Raw genomic sequence first — 9,068 nt, forward strand, 5'->3', positions numbered from 1 at the left:
CATTCTGATCACTTAACGTTTGTTTAATCGCTGTGGTTGCAAAATATTATATAGATTCTTGTAGGAAAGGTTTTCAAATCGAATGGTTAATATCGAATTATTTCTTGGTAACCACAGAATATCGTACGATTTTTCTCCCCGATGGATGAAATCGATCAATTTTCTTCTCTTCGTGGAATACGAATGGATGAAAAAGTTGTTGGCATCCAACGATCCCGCCGCGAAACGAAAATTGACCGATTTCAGGCAACCGAGCGACAACGTGTAAGTATTCAACGTGCACGTGCACCTCTTTAGTGGTTTCCATCCCCACCACCGATCACTGTCCCCTTCCCTCGTTTCAACGATTCTCCCTCCGACTCTTCAGGTGTTTACTCGACTGTCAAAGTAGCATCGATTTGTTGGAACGAGATACTTGGATATATAATACGGTTTCTTGTTTTAAATGATAAATACGACATGAGTGAGCGAGAAATTTTTTTATCGAGTGTATATGATTCTAAATAACGAAATGTTGCACAAAATCATCGATTAAATTTCAAAAAAGAAAAATAAGAAAGGAGGAATATTACCAGATCAAATGAAGAAAATCCTTTTCACGTAATCGAGGCGAGAATCATGGTTGACAATCGATCGTGAATAAAAGCGTTCGATCTCTCAAGAGTCAGGCGGGAATAGGCGGAACCAATCGCGCAAAACGGATTACGTTTCAAGATTCGAAACACGCCACGATACAACATGGTCCTTTGATCCCAGAGGAAAGATAAGCGCGCACACGGAGGAAGGGAAGGAGCGACGACGCGAAGGGGGCGAAGAGGACGCGCACGATGGCATGCGAGCTTTTCGCCTTTGCCTATGCGCATCGGCAAAGTGGAGCGTGTATACGCGATTTCCCCCTCTCTTGTTGCGGTGTTCCACGGCGTCACGCATCGTCGGTCACGCCGCAAAATCCCTAGGATCTGCGATCCTGTATCAGCGTGGCCGCGCGCAAATTGATTGCCAACCCTATCGTCTCTCTCATTCTTCGTTTCTCCAGAATTATTTGCAAATAACTTTTTTGATCGTTCAATAAGGATTCGATTAGAATTTTGTAGAATTTTTTTTAGAGATTGATCGATTCTACGATATTTAGAATAATATCAGCGCCACCTGGACTATTCACCATATTGGAAAGAAGTCTCGCGGAAGGAATGCAAGGAATCTGATTGGTTAATTTAGAACGAAACGCTTCTTCACACACATTTTTGTTTCTACTATAGTATTTGTCACGTATCTAAACTAAAACGACGATCTGTATCTAAAGTTATATTAGCATAGTCAATTTTTATGATTTTGAATATTTTATATAAATTATAATTCTTTTACTACAATGTGCTGTGTAATGTGAACAAAACGTCTAAAGTGGATAGGTTCTAAGATCTCTCGTTATCTTTGTGTCGTCCCGCAAAAATTCTTTCCAACAGTGAACAATAGATTATATTTTTTGAAGAAAGTTAGATTAAAATTTTGTAGAATTTCTTGGTAGTTTATGAATCATGATCTTTAAAATTAATGTCATTTGTTGATTTATTTTGTCTCTTGAAGAAAAGATTAGAAAATAAATTGATTTTTATTCTTTGTTCAATTTTTAGGTTAGCTTTTGTATCGTTCAATAAAGTTCGTAATTTAGAATGTGCCCTATTTTTACATAATCATTGTACTTTATCTTTTGAAAGAGACTTTCAAAAAAAAGACAATAAATCTACGATTAAAATAGAAATATCATGTAATATAGAAATAATAACTTCAAATACATAATTATTTATCTTTACAACACTGCAATCTTTTGAATCTCATTAATTAAAAACAGTTAGGTTACCAATAAATTTTCTTAGGAAATAATGTCACACGTTTCTTTTAAATTTTTTTAATTTCAACTCAATCTATTATCCGTACAATTGCAAAATCCTTCAATAATTCTCATTCCTATCACCCAACAATTCACACTCATTCTATTTATCCCGATTAAATCGAATCAATGCAAAAGTCAATCGTAAATTCCTCGTTCATTATACTCAATCGTCGCCGTTTTATCCAACGATCGTTCTAACGCGAACATTACAAAAGGGTTGTATCGTGAGTCATCGATTGACGTTCGATCCTGTCGCCGATATATCCGTTATAAAGTCGTTACGACATGGCTAAGGCGCGATATCGATGCACTCGCGAGATATTGATCTCGAGCCCACGTTCCCGAGGAAACTTTGATCGCTCGATATCATGGAAATTAATCATTCAATGTTGTTATTAAAAGAAATCTGCTTTGCTTTGCATCGTAATAATTAATATATAATTTATCTCGTTCTTTCCTTTTGCCGATTTTATTTTAATGATTTGTGGACAGATTAATTTTTTTTTTTTTTAGATTATGATAATAGATGGGATAAGATTGTTTAGTTTTAATTAAGTGAAATTTCTAAAACTTGAATGTGTAATTAATTCGATAATATCATTTATAGATTATGAAAAATAAAAATACATAAATATATGTACAATTTATTATTTACAAATTTTTATTTATTTCTTTGATTTCAATTCTTGTATTGAAACAAAATTTTACAAACAAATGGATGTTGAAAAAATCTATTATACATAATTTTTAATATCCATTGTCAATCTAATAATATTTCTATTTCTTAAATTATATGATAAATATCGTATAAATGTTCGCAACTTTTTTTTGATCAAATTTTTCTTCAATCGTCCTTCTTAAGTCTCAAAAAAAAAAAAAAATGCTGATAAAATATCGTTATCGATCAAAAGAGTCGAAAAAAAATGAGGACCCTGGCACAAAGTGTATCCATTTCGATTCTGAATGGACATTCGTTCGAAGACCAAAGGGAGGCAATGGAGGTATATATGCTTAATTGGCATATCAATCCCGGAGGAAACGAGAGATAATCGGTTGGCCGAGGCGGCACAATTGAGATCCCGCGGGTTAATAAAGTTGCACATTGGCCACGATTAAGCTTTTCGGCTGACGTTCAACCCGTGTCGATTAATCGAATATGAAAAATCGCGAGCTCGATCCCCAACAACCTGTTCCTCGTCCGGATTATCCTCGAACTGATACTGCTTGAAAGTGTATAAAATATATATATATATATAAATTTGAGTATGCGTACTGTGTGCAGGATTTTAATTTTTATATGATAATTTGTATGTAATAACTGACGTTTATTATTACGATTTTCTATAAATTTTGTATCTTATAGATGAGAATGAGAAATTTTTTGTTACAATTATTAAAAAAATGTGTAGCAAAAAAATAATTGAAAAGAATTGTATATATCAATATAATAAAGTTAATAAAATTCTTTACCAGAATAAATTGAGAAGATCAATTTTATGAAAAATTTATTAAAAGAGAGGTTAAGTTTCGTATAATTTCGTACGTAATGTTGTACACGGTTATAATGAACGACAATAAACAATTAAACGTATCGGCCAATCGAAAATTTTCTTTTACGTTACGCACACGTGCAAAATTTCTGCAAAAGGATGTTCACGATAGTAAGTAGAGGGTATGCATCGCTTAAAATAAATCGTTCCACTTATCAAACTTGTGCCTTCGACCAAACCTCTCCTATATAACACACAACACAGGAAACAGCAGTATGGCGTGACCCAAGTTACCAACACTCGTAACGATAAGCTACAAAATACACGAACTTACGAACCATTTAAGACGGTTGGCGTTTCATTTTAAGCCTGGTTTTCCGATTTCTCTATCACGAAACATCGTAAAAAGGGGGTGGAGGATCAATCTCGAAAGGGAATCACGCTCAACGATTTTACGAAATTAATCCCAATTCTATCGTGTCGTCGAGACCGATTAATCTTCGAAACGATTCTTTAAGACGTTTTCTTTTGCCCACGAAAGCATGTGTCGTGAATTTATGGCCAAATAAAATCATGTTGTTGCGATTATATCTTTTTGTTTTTTTTTTTCAATTGAAAAGAACGAAGAGGATTATACGATAAAAATTATCTGCGTTGAATCTAAAGTTTATATTAAATAACAAAACAATCAGATCAATTGATCAAAAATAGATAAATATATTCTAATTGGAAATTATTTCAGGTTGATTGATATTAAATTTTAAATTTAAACAAATTAATTTTAAAAAGTGCTTAAGATAAAATTAATGTACAATAATTTAATATATTACATATATATATTTGAAAATGAGTTTCTTTTTTTTCTGAAAAAAACTTACCTTTAATGTTTTAGATTCTTTGAGAAACTGAGAAATGCTTTGAATAAAGTTTTAAATTCATATGGAAGTAGAAATGATTTTAATATTATTTATTGTACAATCATTAAATAATAAATATTTCATCTCTTTAATGTATTATCGATGCAGGTGATTTTCAATATCTTGAAGGTACACAGTAATAATGGAATTCATTCAACAATGTTAATTTTTTAAGAAAAATGAATATTTCTTAAGATAAACAATTTTTCTCTAATTTATTTATTTTAACCAGTATTTATTTTAAGATTAAAGTTTTATATTTTTATTATGAATACTATTAATGAAAGAAATATGCAGATTCAAATTACTGTTCTTTAAATACTTTTTCATTTTATACAAATTAAAACATATTAAGAAAAATTCGTTTACAAATTCAAAATTATTTTAAAATCGAATTGTTAGTACTCCTGGAAAAAATTTTGACTAACTGTCAAGATCAAGATGCTAATGAATTCAGAAAGGAAGGACATTCGAAATGGAAGCAGGAGCAAGGAACAAAAAACGAGTTCTCCTACCGATATCTCAATATTATCGAGTGTCCACAAAAGGTACATTGTTTCTTAGAAAAAAGTCACCGCATGCGGTGGATCACGGTTGGCCGATTACAGATCTCGATCCGATGAACGCCACTAGGTTGAACGACGAAATGTTCATCGACGAGAAAAAATTTTCTACATGGTGGAGGAATCTTCCGGTCGAATTAATCGCGGATCTGCTTGGTAGAATCTCGAACATTCGACAATGGAAGTCAACAAACGAGAGACTCGTAAATTCCCTTATAACAATAATCTTTCTTTAGGAAAATTAAATAGAAATTAATCGTGTAAATATTTAAAAATTGCTTACTCTAAAATTATTTGAAATTTCCATGAGTGATTAATTTTTCGTGGCCAAAGTTTCGTTGAGTCAACGCTATTATCATTTTATTTTCGCTGCCTCAGCGTGATATTGAAGACTGTTGACACATTACTGACTGTCAAAAATGATACGATTAAAATCTTGGTTAATTAATATCTGGTTATTTATATAAGATATAAGTAATTTTAATATTAGATATAATGAGACAAAAAAATGAAATAGTTTTATTTCTATTATAACTAGATTATGGATATTTAAAATAAAATATCTAAAATAGTATACTTATCACGATATTTATAGAATTTTTATATTTAATTTATCCTCCAAAATAGATCTTTTAAAATTAAATACATTAACATTTTATACAACTTTAAATCTAATTTTCAAATGTTCCAAATTTTACTCACTTCGATAAAAGAATCTTATAATTCTTTCAAAAAATATTTGTTCTTCTTTCTTGAGAAAATGACAAACGAAATGGCAGAGGGAAAATGGCGGATTTCAATTTGCTTCGTTTATCTGCATTGAGCACACTAGTATTGAAATACTAATAGAATTTTTATAAATTGTGAGAACACATTTTAATATTCTTTTTGAAATTTGAAATTCCAGTTTATTTGTTTTCTTCATCAAACAATAATAAATACTTATATCTTTATGCTTGCCATTTTGGTGTGAACGAACAGAAATTAAAAAGTGCAAAGATTGTAAACCGAATAGCACAAAGAAAAAGAGATTATGCGTTCGTCAAAAAATGACTAGACAAAGCGTTCCACTTTATTCCACTTTCCTTGCTAGGGAACTAAAGACAAACTGACAAAGAACGACAATGGACATATCGAAACAGAGTGAAATAGAATAATTTCTAGCACTAGGATAATCTCCCAATTAAAATATCAATTATAAGCCAATAGAATTCCTTTGATTAAAAGTTTATAAATGCTGTAAACTCATCTTTCTATTTTACTTTAGCTCGATATAGTTATTATCAAATTTTCTCACTATCCCTAGTCAACAACCAATTATAACGTGTGACGATGAAATAGAAGAAGCAAATACTTTGTCTAGCCATCTTTTGGCAAACGCACAGTACTTAAGTACATATAATAACATGTAACTCATATTCCTGCCTGAAGAGGTCAGCTTGACGCACGAAAAAGATGGCGATTTTTTAAGCGTACCGGAAACATCCATGAAAATTGTGTGTGCACGGCGGTGCATGAAATCACGGCAGACGTTGGCCGTGTAGCGTGTTTATCGACACGAGTGTTATCGCGGTCGGATCTTGCGCGAAGAGCAGCGCTCGTTCGGGTGGTACCAATTTGTCGTTCCTTTATCAACCGTCATCTGATGGCGACCCGACACCGCGCTGGGCCGCGGCCAACCGAATGCAACGTTACCTTGAAGTGACACCGGGCCTACAATGGGGAACAAAGCGGCGTCCACTTCTTTGCCAGGGGTTTTGTTTCATTCCGCGGTGGACAAGCCTTGTTATTTGTCATGCATTTTGACCCTCGCCGATTTCATCTCGGATATTTTTCTCTGCCTGGTAGAGGTGCTCGCGCGCCAATTCTAAAGAAGATTCGTACACGCGTGTCTTTGAGAACCGAGCGTTTTTCGCGAGAAGAAAGTGAACGGTGTATGATAAGGAATTGGTAAGTGATGTAAGATGATTTGTATTTCTGAAATACTTATTGTGTGTGTTATTTTTTGAAACTGATTTCAAATGATTTCAAGTTACTGAAATAATAATATCTTAAATTAGGGAAATTAATAGATGATTATTTAGAATAAGTCGAGAAAGAGATTGGTTATTTTAATAATAACAATTCTAATGGAAGTTAGGAAAATTGATAGGTGATTATTCAGAATAAATAAACTTAAGTAATAAAATAATTTAAATTTATATTGATTCTTAAATCGCTCGATTATTTTTAACTGATCTAAATCAAGATATTAAATATATCGATAATCAAAGATATGAAATAAAAATCAGCCGGCTTTGTCAAGTTAGTATTAAAATTTATGTTACTATTATTCCAAATTGAAAATATTTCAATATATATATAATATTAAAGAATGTAATTTTAAAATATTAATTAAATTTTAATTAATTTATTTGATTTAAGATTTTGATTTACAATGAGAGATGTTCCTGTTATTTCTAATCGAAATGATGTGAATGATTGACTAAGACGATATCGACAGTTATTATATCAAGATAACTGATTTTTTACACCGGCTAGAAATAATAGAAATTGAATTTGCAAGAATATACAAGCTAAAGAGAAGATACAAGCATCTTGTACCATCGATGCAGGTTCAATCACAGGGTACAAGTACAAGTCCAATGGCGTAATCTTCCTTCATGTCACTCGATCATCGTTCAGATGAATTTACAGGTGATTCGTTTTTGTCGAACAATACGTCGATTCAATGTTGATTCAATATTGATAAACGCTCCGTCATTCTCTTCATGTATTTTACACACTACTATAAATCCTTGTAGTCAGTCCGCAATATCAAAGCATACGCAAATACGAAAATATAAATCTTAAAAATATATCTTTCGATCCACTGTGAAAACATATTGCTAGAAATAATATTTCTGAAGCATCTTTGATAAATCCAAAAGGAAACGTTTCTTACTTTTCGTGAAATGGCGACGTGTAATTAAAAAAAAATGTTTCTTTTAACCTAACCTAACTTTCTATGACATTTTACAAGTATTATGACATCTTAATCGCGTTATTGTGTTCCTTTGTCTTTTAGTTTCACACTTAACGGGCCATTATGATGTTAATGGCGTTATTAATTACTGGAAGAGACACCTCCAAGCTTCGATGAAGGTTTCCACAGTACGATACAATCGCTGCGAGAAGGCTCCATTAACCTTTAAACAGATGCTGAGAAAAATGAATAATGAGTCGTGCAATCGCGATTTCAGATGTTAAAATAATAAGCCGTAGTAGAATGTGATCGCATACGATGTAGGTATCAATTATTTATGAATGACACGGGACAATTTTTCTACAAAGCTTCACACGAGTAACGAACCGGAACTAACGACCAAATTAAACGTATCTTTTGGGAATATCACGGTATCTACATTTCTTTTTGTAACGTAATACCACTGAATTAAGCATTAAGTTAAGTTAAAAGGATAATACGTCGTGAAATTTGATCAGAAACATCAAAAAGATTGGCCATTTATTATTATTTAATTCTTATTTGAAAAATTATGATGAGCTTAGTTTCCATTTTAGAAAATACAAATTATCTATTACTGGAAAAAAAAATGGACTTTTCTCAGAATTTCTAAGGTAACGTATAATTGTACTACTAATAAAAAAAAAAAGGATATTGCAAAAATTTAAAAATTTACAGAATATCTAACAAATCGTAAGACAATTCTTTATTATAAAAAACTTATTAACATACATTACTTATATTATTTTTAATTCCAATCTATTCATTTCAGTAGATGAGAAATAAAAGATAACATCCAATAAATAAATAAATAAATGAATGAATAAAAACCAAGATCGAGAACAAAGAAAGGAAAAAGAAAGGTTTCTCCTCAGGAAGATGCACAAGGCGGAAGTCGTCCTCGATGCGTCCAAGGGTTAGCGGTCCACGTAAGAAAATGCTCGGCACCTTCCGGCGAAAATCCCTCGCTCTCTCGTGCCTCTCTCGCTGAATAATGAACCGTGTTCTCGAGTGGTTTGCGCGGTCGAGCGACCGGTCCCGTTTCCGTAAATTATAACCATTAGCGGCACTTGCGTTCCGCGGCCTCACGTCCCGGTAATTTTCGTGAAATTAAACGCGCCGAATCAATTACTCGTTGGTAATCGGGACGATGGCCGGACAACCGCGGTGGGAAATGGCGTGCGCGGCTGTCACCGTGCCGGG

The 9,068-nt window shown here is 32.7% G+C and overlaps 1 long non-coding RNA gene across 1 annotated transcript; it reads left to right on the plus strand.

Annotated features, from left to right (window-relative positions):
- Positions 1 to 6,344: 6,344 nt before the first annotated feature.
- Positions 6,345 to 8,564, plus strand: LOC107964645. Its single transcript, XR_001703522.2, has 3 exons — positions 6,345 to 6,811; positions 7,286 to 7,558; positions 7,929 to 8,564. It is a non-coding gene; the product is annotated as an uncharacterized LOC107964645 (long non-coding RNA).
- The last annotated feature ends 504 nt before the right edge of the window (positions 8,565 to 9,068 follow it).

Source organism: Apis mellifera, linkage group LG6 (genome assembly GCF_003254395.2).
Source record: "Apis mellifera strain DH4 linkage group LG6, Amel_HAv3.1, whole genome shotgun sequence".
In the NCBI taxonomy this organism is placed as follows: Eukaryota; Metazoa; Arthropoda; class Insecta; order Hymenoptera; family Apidae; genus Apis; species Apis mellifera.